The following is a 13,388-nucleotide window of genomic DNA, read 5'->3' as shown; positions in this document are numbered from 1 at the left end:
TAACGCGCACCAAGTCCCGTTCACCCATCTGTGACTTACCTACATTAGTTCCCAGTCTGACAACACCTTAATTTTAAAGTTCACAATCTTGTTTTCAAATCCCTCCACATCTCTGTAACCTCCTCCAGCCCATCAACCTTCCGAGATTTCTTTGCTCCTCCACCTGGCCTCTCACATCCACGATTTTCATCACTCCACCGTTGGCGCCCATGTCTTTAACTGCCTGGGCCCTAAGCTCTGGAAAACCTCTCTAAATCTCTCTGCCTCATTTGAGATGCTCCTTAAACCTATCTCTTTGACCAAGCTTTTGGTCAGTTGTCCTAACATCTCCTTATGTGGCTCGCTGTCAAATTGTGTCCGATAATGCTCCTGTGAAGCATGCTGGGACGTTTTACTATGTTAAAGGTGCTTTAGACATGTTATTGTTGTAGAAAGCAGTAACAATTGGCAGAATCTTGGGTGAAGGAGAATTTAGGATTAGTACGAATTAATGGAGACAATTTCAACTTTGAGTGATGTAGAATCAATTCCCAATTTTACGTGGTGGCCAAGTTCCCACAAATTGATGTCAATGCTGGGCTACTAATTCAATATTCTCTGTTTTACACCATCACCGATACTTACAATTACTCACAAACAGAACACGTTGGGGTCAAAGTTGCCTTTACTTATTGGGCCTTATGCGTTGACCGGTCTAATGTCGGAAGGAAAATCCCTCAACGAGAATGGCAGAACTTGCCTGATTTTCCTTCCATGCAAATTGATGGGAGGACAATCTGGCAGATTCAATTAGAGACAAGTAAGAAATCTCCCACCAGATGTTCCCTTCTGCATTCTGCCCCCGAGGCCATATTCAACGTCCAGGCAATTAAAAATAAAATTCCACACCATTAGGTGGACTGAGCGTTGAAAAAAAAGACTTGCATTTATATAGCACCTTTCACAATCTCAGGACATCCCAAAGCACTTTACAGCCAACGAAGTACTTCTGCAACTGTTGTAATGAGAGAAACAGGGCAGCCTATTTGCGCACAGCAAGCTCCCACAAAACGCAACATGACAATGACCCAGATAATCTGGGTTTTTTTCGTGATGTTGATTGAGGGATAAATATTGGCCCAGGACACCAGGGGAAAACTCCCCTGCTCTTCTTCGAAATAGTGCCATGGGATCTTTTACGTTAACAAGAGGGAGCAGGCGGGGCCTCAGCTCAACATCTCATCCGAAAGACAGCCCCTCCGACAGAGCGGTGCTCCCTCAGCGCTGCACTGGAGTGTCAGCCTAGATTTCTGCGCTCGAGTCCCTGGAGTGGGGCTTGAACCCACAATGGTCTGACTCAAGAGGCGAGAGGGCCACCCACTGAGCCACGGCTGACAAGGAAGTTAGAATCGGGTGGTTTCTTCAATAAGCGGCACATCGGCAACACCAGCCGGGATAGGAAGTTATAAATCGACCGACCATCTCAGTGCCATTGCTGTTTGCTCATTGCAATGTGTGTGTCGGGGGGGGAAGTGGGGGGGAGGAATCACTTCCTTGTATCCGTGATACTGATTAGAACCTCACATCAATCCTTATAGCATTTACAGTAAAAAAAATGTCTAATTTGAAATCCGCACGCTGATGATGATGAGGTTGGGGATGATTCAGACGAAGGCTGGGTCAATCAAGCGACTTCAGTTACGTGGATGAACTGGAGAATCTAGGGCTGTCGTCCTTGGAGCAGAGAAGGTTGAGAGGAGGTTTGATTGAGGTGCTCAAAACCATGGCGGGATCTGGACAGAATAGATGGAGAGAAACTGCTCACATTGGCGGAAGGGTCGCGAACCAGAGGACACAGATTTAAGGGGATTGGCAGAAGAGCCAAAGGCGATGTAAGAAAAAGCGTTTTTTTTTTTATAAACAGAGCAAATGGTTAGGATTTGGAATGCACTGCCTGAGAGGGTGGTGGAGGCAAGACTCAATCGGGAGTTGGATAAGTACCTGAAAGAAAAACAAATTGCCAGGCTACGGGGAAAGGGCGGGGGGAGTGGGACTAGCTGAGAGTCGGCACGGACTCAACAGGCCCAATGGCCTCCTTCCCATGCTGTAACCGTTTCATGATTGTGAATCCCTTGGCGCTGCGGATCTGTGTAAAACACGAAGGTCGCTAATCTGCTGACGCGAACCGTCAAGTCAGTTTGAAAATGCTTAACGTTGCTTTCTCAACCATTGTGTTTGTTCTCAGGGCCACCCCAGCCCATCACCATCTCAGTGCCGCTCAGTAAGATTAACGCCGAAGTTGGAGCCCGTGTGCTCCTGTCAGTGGTTGCAACTGGCAACGTCAAGAATGGTAGCTGGGAAAGGTGGAGCTGGCCGCTTTTTGAGTGGTCCAAACCAATCGAAAATATAACTGAACATCCTTACCTTAACATTGATCTCTTACCGAATGCTTCGCTCCTTCTAAACTCCGTTTACAGCAATGCAGTGTACACCGTTACTCTCAAATCACCTACTGGAGATACAGCAACAGCGAATATCACCCTGGAAGTGTTCAGTGAGTAGCTGCTATACCCGTTTTATTGCTGAACTTAACCAGATTTATTCCTGGGATGGGTGGGGGTGGGATTGAGTAGACTAGGCCTATATTCTCTTGAGTTTAGAAGAATGAGAGGTGATCTCATTGAAATATACAACATTCTTCAGGGCTTGACAGGGTAGATGCAGGGAGGGTGTTTCCCCCCGGGCTGGGGAGTCTAGAACCAGGGGTCACACAGTCTCAGGATAAGGGGTCAGCCATTTAGGACTGAAATGAGGAGAAATTTCTTCACTCAGAGGGGGATGAATCTTTGGAATTCTCTGCCCCAGAGGGCTGTGGAGGCTCCGTCGTTGAACATGTTCAGATTGATAGATTTTTGGATATTGAGGGCATCAAGGGATATGGAGTTAGTGCAGGAAAGTGGAGCGAGGTAGAAGATCAGCCATGATCTCATTGAGTGGCGGAGCAGGCTCGAGGGTCCGAATGGCATACAACTGCTCCTAATTCTTCTGAGCCCCTTGGATATTTTTCTACATTAATGATGCTATATCAATGTGAGTCATTGTTGCTGCTCTACTCGTGCAACCAGCCATTTACTCTATTTATATTTGTTGTGGGTCTTTCTTAGTTCCAATCGCATTGTGGTATAGAATCATAGAATGATACAGCACTGTACAAACCCATTCGGCCCATCGTGCCAGTGCTAGTTCATTGAAAGCTGTCCAATTAGTTCCATCTGATGCACTTCCCCATAGCCCTGCAAGTATTTATCCAATTCCCGTCTGAAAGTTATAAATCTACCTCGGCCGCCCTTTCAAACTGCGCATTCCAGATCGCAACAATTCGTTGCGTTGAAAAAATATTCTCCTCATCTTGCCCTCTGGTTCTTTTGCCAATGACCATAAATCTGTGTCCTCTGGTTACCATTGGAAACAGTTCCTTCTTATTTACTCTCATCAAAAGCCTTCATGATTTTGAACACCTCTATTAAATCTCCCCCTTAACCTTCTCTTCTCTCCACACAACTGAAGTCCTTCATCCCTGCTACCATTTGCGTAAATCATCCCTGCACCCTCTCTTAAGGCCTTCCTAAAATTTGGCGCCCAGAATTGGTTTCGGCATCTCCAGTTTGCGTATGATTATCCCCGTTTTCAATGGAACGAGGAAATTAAATTTCCTGCATCAATGGCACAGAATTTCAATCACAATGAAAGATTGCTAATTTGCATGCGTGGATTCAGAGACGACAGCTAAAATCTTACAAATATAAATTTACTGTGTTTGCACCTGGACTGATAAGTCATAAGCACATAAGAATTAGGAGCAAGAGTAGGCCATATGGCCCCCCGACACTGCTCCGCCATTCAATAAGATCATGGCTGATCTTCAATCTCAACTCCACTTTCCCGCCCCATCTCCCTGTCTTTTGATTCCTATAGAATCCAAAAATCTATCGCTCTCAGCCTTGAAAAATTATTTGTTCCTGGGATGTGAGCTTCATTGGCATGGCCGGCATTTATTGCCCATCCCTAATTGCCCTCGAGAAGATGGTGGTGAGCCGCCTTCTTGAACCGCTGCAGTCCGTGTGGTGAAGGTGATCCCACAGTGCTGTTAGGGAGGGAGTTCCAGGATTTTGACTCAGCAACAATGAGGGAATGGCCGATATATTTCCAAGTCAGGACACTGTGTGATTTGGAGGGGAACGTGGAGGTGGTGGTGTTCCCATGCGCCTGCTGCCCTTGTCCTTCTAGGCGGTAGAGGTTGCGGGTTTGGGAGGTGCTGCCAAAGAGGCCTTGATGAGCTGCTGCAGTGCATCTTGTAGACCGTGCACACTGCAGCCACGGTGCGCCGGTGGTGGAGGGAGTGAGTGTTTAAGGTGGTGGATGGGGTGCCAATTAAGCGGGTTGCTTTGTCCTGGATGGTGTCGAGCTTCTCGAGTGTTGTTGGAGCTGCAACTCATCCAGGCAAGTGGGATGTGTTCCATCACACTCCTGACTTGTGCCTTGTAGATGGTGGGAAGGCTTTGGGGAGTCAGGAGGTGAGACACTCGCAGCAGAATACCCAGCCTCTGACCTGCTCTTGTTGCCACGGTATTTATGTGACTGGTCCAGTTAAGTTTCTGGTCAATGGTGATCCCCAGGATGTTGATGGTGGGGGATTGGGCGATGGTAATGCCGTTGAATGTCAAGGGGCGGTGGTTAGACTCTCGCTTGTTGGAGATGGTCATTGCCTGGCACTTGTGTGGCACCAATGTTACTTGCCACTTACCAGTCCAAGCCTGAATGTTGTCCAGGTCTTGCTGCATGCGGGCACAGACTGCTCCATTATCTGGGGAGTTACGAATGGAACTGAACACTGTGCAGTCATCAGTGAACATCCCCACTTCTGACCTTATGATGGAGGGAATTTCATTGATGAAGCAGCTGAAGATGGTTGGGCGGAGGACATTGCCCTGAGGAACTCCTGCAGCCATGTCCTGGGGCTGTGATGATTGACCTCCAACAACCACAACCATCTTCTTTTGTGCTAGGTATGACTCCAGCCAGTAAAGAGTTTTCCCCCTGATTCCCATTGACTTCAGTTTTACTAGGGCTCCTTGGTGCCACATTCGGTCAAATGCTGCCTTGATGTCAAGGGCAGTCACTCTCACTTCACCTCTGAAATTCAGCTCTTTTGTCCATGTTTGGACCAAAGCTGGAATGAGGTCAGGAGTCGAGTGGCCCTGGCGGAACCCAAACTGGGCATAGTGAGCAGGTTGTTGGTGAGTAAGTCTGTAAGTAAGTAAGTCTGTCACCCTACTCGTCCAGTACTTACCCCTCCTTTGAACATCTTACCTTATTCCACCCTTCTCACCTCTCATTTAAAATTCTCATTCTCGACCGCCCACCCAAGTATGATAAAAATTTTATCATGGCGATATCTTCACTGCTTTCCTCCCTCTGCACCAAGCGACTTCTCATCCTCGGTGATTTCAAGATCCATCTCAGTTCATCATGCTCTCTCTCTCCTCTGAGTGCATTACCCTCCTGTCCTCCCTTGATCCCTCCCTCCATGTGAATTCCTCGACCCATATTCACGACCTCCCCCTTGACCTTGCCACTTCTCATGGTCTCGCTATTCCAACCGTGTCAATTGCAGATGAGGTCATCTCTGACCATTTCTTTGCATCGCTCTCCACCCACATCCCACTTCCCCCACCTAACCCAACTTCCTTCTGCATCCGCCCCCGGAAAAACTCTCTCCAGACTCTCTTACAACTCCAAACTGTTCGGCCTATGGCCCTCCTTTCACCATGACATTTCTGCAGCCACCGATCTGCTTAACCACACCCTCACCACCACCACCTTTGATGCCCAAGTCCCTATTAAAAACACTACTCTCTCTCACCCTGGCCGTTCCCCCGGGACAGCCCTCATCTTCGTTCCCTCAAGTCCAAGGGGCGCAGGCTTGAACGGATGTGGTAGACAACTGGTTTGGCCATTCCCCGCCAGATCTGGCTGGATCACATCAAGCATTATCGGGTCCTTCTGCCAAAATTGCTCACTATTCCAGGATCATTCTTGAATGTAAAGATAGCCCCCTGTTAGTATTCTCTATTGCTAACCATCTTCTTAAACCCCTCTCCCCTGTCTCCACCACACTCACCTCCAACAAGTGTGAGGAGCACACAGACTTCTTTATCTCAAAGATTGAGACCAGACAGTTTGGAGTTGATCAGCCGCCTCTGCGAGTTCCCTTCCTTCACCTAGCCCAGTGGGTCAAACTTCCTGTGAGGTTGCCCCCTACCCTAGCCCTAAACTCGCATCTTTCTCTCTGATCGCCCCACTTGACCTCTCCACGCTCATCTTGTCCATGAGGCCCACTACCTGCTCCCCTGACCTTATTCCCACTAAACTGCTGACTGCCCAACTTCCTTTTCTGGCTTCCATGTTCGCCGGCATTGTTCACGGTTCTCTCCTCAGGTACTGTCTCCCTCTCCTTCAAATCTGCCGTCATCAACCCTCTCCTCAAAAAAACAACCCTTGACCCCACTGTGCTTGCAAACTACCGCCCCATCTCCGACCTCCCTTTCCTCTCTAAAGTCCTTGAACGTGTTGTTGCCTCCCAAATCCGTGCCCCTCTTTCCCGGAACTCCATGTTTGAATCCCTTCAATCTGGTTTCCGCCCCTGCCACAGTACCGAAATGGCTCTCTTCAAAGTCACAAATGACATCCTTTGTTACTGTGACAAAGGTCCACTATCCCATCTCGACTTTCTCGACCTGTCTGCAGCCTTTGATACAGTTGACCACTCCATCCTCCTCCAACGCCTCTCCACCATCGTCCAGCTGGGTGGGACTGCACTCGCCTGGTTCCATTCTTGTCTACCTAATCGTAGCCAGAGGATCTCCTGCAACGGCTTCTCTTCCCGCCCCCGCATCGTTACCTCTGGTGTCCCCCAAGGATCTGTCCTTGGCCTCCTCTTAGTTCTCCTCTATATGCTGCCCCCGGCGACATCGTCCAAAAACACAGCGTCAGTTTCCAGATGTACGCTGACGACAACCAGCTCCACCTCTCCACCACTTCTCTCGACCCCTCCATGGTCTTTAAATTGTCGGACTGCTTGTCCGACATCCAGTACTGGATGGAGCAGAAATATTCTCCAATTGGGAAGACCGAAGCCACTGTCTTTGGTCCCCACCACTAACTGCATTCCCGAGGCCACTGACTCCATCCCTCTCCCTAGCGTCTATCTGAGGGTGAACCAGACTGTTTGCAACCTAGATGTCATACTTGACCCTGAAATGAGCTTCCAGCCACATATCCGCAGCGTAACTAAGACCACCTATTTCCACTTAGGTAACATCGCCCGCCTCAGCCCTTGCCTCAGCTCATCTGCTGCTGAAACCCTCATCCCTGCCTTTGTTACTTCTAGACTTGACTATTCCAACGCACTCTTGGCTGGCCTCCCGCATTCTACCTTATGTAAACTTGAGATCATGCAAAACTCGGCAGCCTGTGTCCTATCTCACACCAATCCCGCTCACCCATCACCCCTGTTCTTGCTGACCTTGGCTCCCGGTTAAGAAATGCTTCAATTTCAACATTCTCATCCTTGTGCTCAAATCCCTCCATGGCCCTCAGCCCCTCCCTAGCTCTGTAACCTCCTCCAGCCTTACAACCCTCCAAGAGGTCTGCGCTCCTCTAATTCTGCCCTCTTGAGCATCCCTGATTATAATCGCTCAACCCATCGGTGGCCGTGCCTTCAGCTGCCTGGACCCTAAGCTCTAGAACTCCCTCCCTAATCCTATCGACCTCGCTTTCCTCCTTCAAGACGCTCCTTAAACCCTACCTCTTTGAACAAGCTTTCAGTCATCTGCCTTAATTTCTTCTTATGTGGCTTGGTGTCAAATTTATTTGTTTTGTCTTACAACACTGCTGTGAAGCGCCTTGGGATGTTTTACTACGTTAAAGGTGCTATATAAATAAAGTTGTTGTTGTTAAGTGCCGTTTGTTAGCAATGTTGATGACACCTTCCATCACTTTGCTGATGGGGCGGTAATTGGCCGGATTGAATTTGTCCTGCTTTTTGTGGTCAGGACATACCTGGGGCAGCTTTTCAAATTGTCAGATAGATGCCAGTGTTGTAGCTGTACTGGGCACAAGTCTTCAGCACGACAGCCGGGATGTTGTACAGCCTTTGCTGTATCCAGGCTTTTCTTTTCAGAGAGTGGAGAGCACCAGTTCCAACTGTCACAGGAGCAACCAGTCGTGCCCCGGTAACTGCCCCCAAAAGGAGGTGGGAAATTGCACTCTGCTTCCATTGAGGGGTGGTAAGGCCAATTCTGTGGCGGGAGCAGGACTTCCATGCTGGGGGCTAAAATTCCCGGCCCCAGAAGGTTACCGCCCCCAAGATGGGAGCCTGTGCTGGGAGGCAGAGGGAAGTGGAGGGGAGACGGGGGGTGGGGGGGGGGGGGGGGGGGGGGGGGCGGGGGTTGGAGGGGAGAGTGGTGGAGGTGGGAGTGGAGAAACCCAGGGCGGGGGACAGGGGGGGCCACATTGCAGCGGAGGTCTGGGTGTGTTGGAGGGGTGGGCCTGGGGGCTCTGTGCCTCGGTGCGGGGAGTGTTCGGAGTGGGGTGGACGGGTTGACTGCGCAGATGCTGGTTGGTGGATGTGGTGTGGTTGGCGTCGCGGGGGCGTGGCTCCGGGGTGGCCAGGGCTCGACATCCGGTGGTGTTCGGCATTTGGGAAGGATTCTGATGGGACGGGGCGGGTTGGGTGCGGGGGGAGTATTTCCGGTGTTGGGTGGGTCCAGAGCCGGTGGGGGGGGGGGGGCCACGGTCTTGGGATGGGGGGGGTGGGCTGTTTGGGGCTGGGATTGGGGAGAGACTTCTTCACTCGGGGAGTTGTTGGCCTGTGGGATTCCCTGCCGCGGAGAGTTGTTGATGCCAGTTCATTGGATGTGCTCGGGAGGGAGTTGGATGTGGTCCTTGCGGCTGGGGGGGGGGGGGTCGGGGGGTGTGGAGGGGGCGTGGGGGTGGGCTGCTGGGGTGGGTGATCGGCCATGATCTTGTTGAATGGCGGTGCAGGCTCGAAGGGCCGAATGGCCTACCCCTGCAACTATTTTCTATGTTTCTATTTCTTGACATCACGTGGAGTGAATCGAATTGGCTGAAGACTGGCTTCTGTGAAGGTGGGAATCTCAGGAGGAGGAGGCCAATAATGGATCATCCACTCGACACTTCTGGCTGAAGATGTTTGTAAAATATACTCAGAGACTCAGCATCCACAGCCCTCTGGGGCAGAAAATTCCAACGATTCTCAACTCTCCGAGTGAAGGAATCTCTCCTCAGCTCAGTCTTAAATGGCCGACCCCTTATCTTGAGACTGTGCCCCCTAGTTCTAGACGCTCCAGCTCGGGGAAACAACCTCTCAGCATCTTCCCGGTCAATCCCCCTTTAATACGTAGGAATGCAAGGTACTGAAAGCGTATTCCATGGTGTGGGATAGACATTGCCATGGGAGAACTGGTGGTTTTGGTTGACTAGTCATTTCTCGTAGCCAAACCGCATAAACGAGCAATAATGGCAAATTGAGTTCAAGATTACATTTGTTCGTATATAAAACTAAATATTGAATACCTTTTTTTTACAGCCTCCGGCGAAACATGTACAACCTACAACATCCTGTTGTTCATTTCAATTCTTCTGGCTCTGGCTTGCATTTTTGCCTTTGCTGTTCACATCCGTAAAAAGCTTCAAACTGTTGGGTACGAAAACATTGGTAAGTAATTGGATGCTGCACATCACAAGGGCCCAGGGTACTGATCACATTACTCTCATAAATTACTATGTAGGGGCCTGATTTTGCAGTCCCCACGGGCGTGTACGAGGTGTGCACGCGCCCATGGGGCCCCTGCAAGTTCTGAGTTTAGCTATACGAAGCGCATGCGCCTAAACTTGCCATCTGTCAAGAAGCTAAAGAGCCTCCACGGGCGGAGAGCTGGGCTATTTCCCCAACTTGTGCCCAGCGAATGTCCTTCAAATTCTTCCAACTTTATCAGCGTACGCCTTTGAAAGCACAGAATACATTTTCTTCAATAATTTAAACACTTAAAATCCTATTAAATGAAATAAGCTTATTTTTAGAACCATTAAAATATGTACATTTATTTTTCAAACAATTACATTTTTGTTTTAAATAATTAGTACAATTCCATTTCGAGTCATTTTAAATATCGGTTGAACCTCCGTTATCCAGAACTCCTTTATCCAGAACCACCCCTCGTCCAGAACCTTTCCCAGCCACCGGGTGGCGCATGCGCAGAACTCCGAATTGAAGTCCTTCCTCGCTGCTGACTCCCGCAATCGCTGGCCTGATCCCACGATCCACCGCCCCCGCCACCCCCCCCCACCACAACCATGATCTCTCTGCTGCATACTCCCAGCCCCAAACCAGCCAGCCTTGATATCACCTTGCTCAGTACCTGTCCCATTCAATTTAACGTGGCCACCCCTCATCCAGAAAAATCCCTTATCTAGAACAGGCCAGGTCCTGAGGGTTCAGAATAAGGGAGGTTCAACCTGTATGTGATTTAAAAAAATATATATATTTTCAGTGTTGTGTGTTTTTGATGGTATTCCCATTCATACTTATGCTGATTCCACATATACAGAACACACCGCAAGTATGAATGGGAATACCCCTTCTCTGATAGGTTGAGCCGGTCCACGTGGTCCCAGTGATACGTATGAAGCCCATATGCTCCTGGGATACGCAGACCTCGACAAAGGCCTTCGGGTCGAGGCTCAGGACCACAAGTCCTCCAACCTCCGGGACCACCAGGTACTTTTGTAGAAATGTCTGTGGTTGGAGATATCTGCCCGTGGGAAGCTTCCGATTGCAGTTTCTGGGACTAGCGATCCAAACATCCAGACCTAGACACAGCTGCCTCGCAAACTATGCACAGGGGCGTCTGAGGGCGCAACGCAGGGTGAGGGGATCATTAACACTATAATTCACTATAAAGGAAAGGAATAGGTAGAATGAGGATCACTAATAATATCGCAATGTTTGGAGGTGAGATGAGGGCACGAGGTAAGGTGAGGAAGTCACTAATAATACTGCAACACGTTGAACAGGAGGTAAGAGAAAGGGGAGAGTGAGCAGTCATTAATAATATGCTAATACAATGTGTAGGGGGTGAGGTGAGAGGATGGGGTAGAGAGAAGTCACTAATAATACGATGACACAAGTTGCAGAGGGTGACCAGATGGGCAGGGAGAAATCATTAATAATCTACAAACATGCGGGGGTCAATTCATGGGTTGAGTGCGGAAGCACAACTCGAGACATTTGGGCCATTTAGGAGAGTGCCCTGGACACACTCAAAATCCTCTGCGACTGTGTGATTTTTCAAATTCATTCATGGGATGTGGCCATCGCTGGGAAAGCCAGCATTTATTGCCCATCCCTCGAGAAGGCGGTGATGCGCTGCCTTCTCCATAACTGAGTGGTTTGCTATGCCATTTCAGAGGGCAGTTACGAGTCAACCACATTGATGTGGGTCCGGAGGCATGTATCGGCCAGGCCGGGTAAAGACGGCAGATTTCTTTCCCGAAAGGACGTGAGTGGACCAGATGGGTTCTAAGAACAGAAGAAATAGGAGCAGGAGTAGGCTATTCGGCCCCTCGAGCCTGCTCCGCCATTCAATAAGATCATGGCTGACCTTCTACCTCAACTCCACTTTCCCGCTATCCCCATATCCCGAGATTCCCTTAATATCCAAAAATCTGTCGATCTCTGTCTTGAATATACTCAACGACTGAGCATCCACAGCTCTCTGGGGTAGAGAATTCCAAAGATTCACCACCCTCTGAGTGAAGACATTTCTCCTCATCTCAGTCCTAAATGTCGGACCGCTTATTCTGAGACTGTGATCCCTGGTTCTAGACTCCCCAGCCGGGGGAAACATCCTCCCTGCACCGACCCTGTCAAGCCCGCGAAGAATTTTGTATGTTTCAATCAGATCACCTCTCGTGCTTCTAAACTTGAGAGAATATAGGCCTAGTCTACTCAATTTCTCCTCATAGGACAATCCCCCTAATCCCAGGAATCCATCTGGTGAACCTTCGTTGCACTCCCTCTAGAGCAAGTTCCTTAGGTAAGGAGACCAAAATTGCACACAATACTGCAGGTGTGGTCTCAGCAAGGCCCTATATAATTGCAGTCAAGACGTCTTTACTCTTATATCCAATCCTCGTAAGTAAGGCCAACACACCATTTGTTCTCTTAATTGATTGCTGTACCTGCATGTTAACTTTCAGTGGTCCGAATACTGGAACACTCAGGTCTCTCTGAACACCAACAATTCCCGATCTTTCACCACTTAAAAAATACTCTGCTTTTCTATTTTTCCGACCAAAGTGGATAACTTCACATCATATCCCATTTGCCATGTTCTGGCCCACTCACTTGCCCTGTCTATATCCCCTTGAAGCCTCTTTGCATCCTCCTCATAACTTACATTCCCACCTAGCTTTGCATCTTACAGCACTCTGGTGGTTACATGGTCACTGTTACTGGTAGTAGCTTTTTAAAACTTATTCCAGGTTAATTTAATGAACTGAATTTAAATTCCCCAGCTGCCATGGTGGGATTTGAACTCGGGTCTCCAGATCGTTAAGTCCATGTTGCCTTCTGCAATACTAGTCCGGTAACATAACCACTGTGCTACTTCAACCCTATTCTGCATTGCCGCTAAAGAACTAAGAGCTGGATTTGCCGGTCCTTTACGCTCCAGGTTTGGCCCCGGAGAGGCGTGAAAGGCGGCGGTGAGGTCTCCTGTGCCACGCCACGATCTTCCGGTCAGGTTTTGGGGTGGCGCTCAGCAGCACTGCCCAGGAAGAGCTGCGCTGGGTGTGTAACGCCTCTGGTCGCGACACCGTCAGTAGTTTGGACTCCAAGTTTGCAGATAGAAACATAGAAACATAGAAACATAGAAAATAGGTGCAGGAGTAGGCCATTCGGCCCTTCTAGCCTGCACCGCCATTCAATGAGTTCATGGCTGAACATTCAACTTCAGTACCCCATTCCTGCTTTCTCGCCATACCCCTTGATCCCCCTAGTAGTAAGGACTTCATCTAACTCCTTTTTGGATATATTTAGTGAATTGGCCACAACAACTTTCTGTGGTAGAGAATTCCACAGGTTCATCACTCTCTGGGTGAAGAAGTTCCTCCGCATCTCGGTCCTAAATGGCTTACCCCTTATCCTTAGACTGTGACCTCTGGTTCTGGACTTCCCCAACATTGGGAACATTCTTCCTGCATCTAACCTGTCTAACCCTGTCAGAATTTTAAATGTTTCTATGAGGTCCCCTCTCATTCTTCTG

General features: G+C 49.2%; 2 long non-coding RNA genes across 4 annotated transcripts in view; one reads left to right on the top strand and one right to left on the bottom strand.

Annotated features, from left to right (window-relative positions):
* The window catches only part of LOC139240416 (uncharacterized), a 56,740-nt gene that overhangs the window by 20,961 nt on the left and 22,391 nt on the right, over positions 1-13,388 (bottom strand). For both annotated transcript variants that reach the window (XR_011588720.1, XR_011588721.1), the window contains one exon: positions 9,637-9,757. This is a non-coding gene — a long non-coding RNA (uncharacterized lncRNA). The remainder of the gene's footprint in view (positions 1-9,636; positions 9,758-13,388) is intronic.
* Positions 1-13,388, top strand: part of LOC139240417 (uncharacterized) — a 38,602-nt gene that overhangs the window by 15,050 nt on the left and 10,164 nt on the right. The window contains exon 1 of one of the 2 annotated variants that reach the window (XR_011588722.1): positions 9,660-9,778. The exons of the other annotated variant lie outside the window; for it this stretch is intronic. This is a non-coding gene — a long non-coding RNA (uncharacterized lncRNA). Of the gene's footprint in view, positions 1-9,659; positions 9,779-13,388 lie in introns of those variants that run through there. 2 annotated transcript variants of the gene reach the window in all.

Source organism: Pristiophorus japonicus, chromosome 31 (assembly GCF_044704955.1).
Source record: "Pristiophorus japonicus isolate sPriJap1 chromosome 31, sPriJap1.hap1, whole genome shotgun sequence".
Lineage (NCBI taxonomy): Eukaryota > Metazoa > Chordata > Chondrichthyes > Pristiophoridae > Pristiophorus > Pristiophorus japonicus.
Note: the sequence above shows the minus strand (reverse complement) of the source record. Positions and strands in the feature narration are given on the sequence as shown.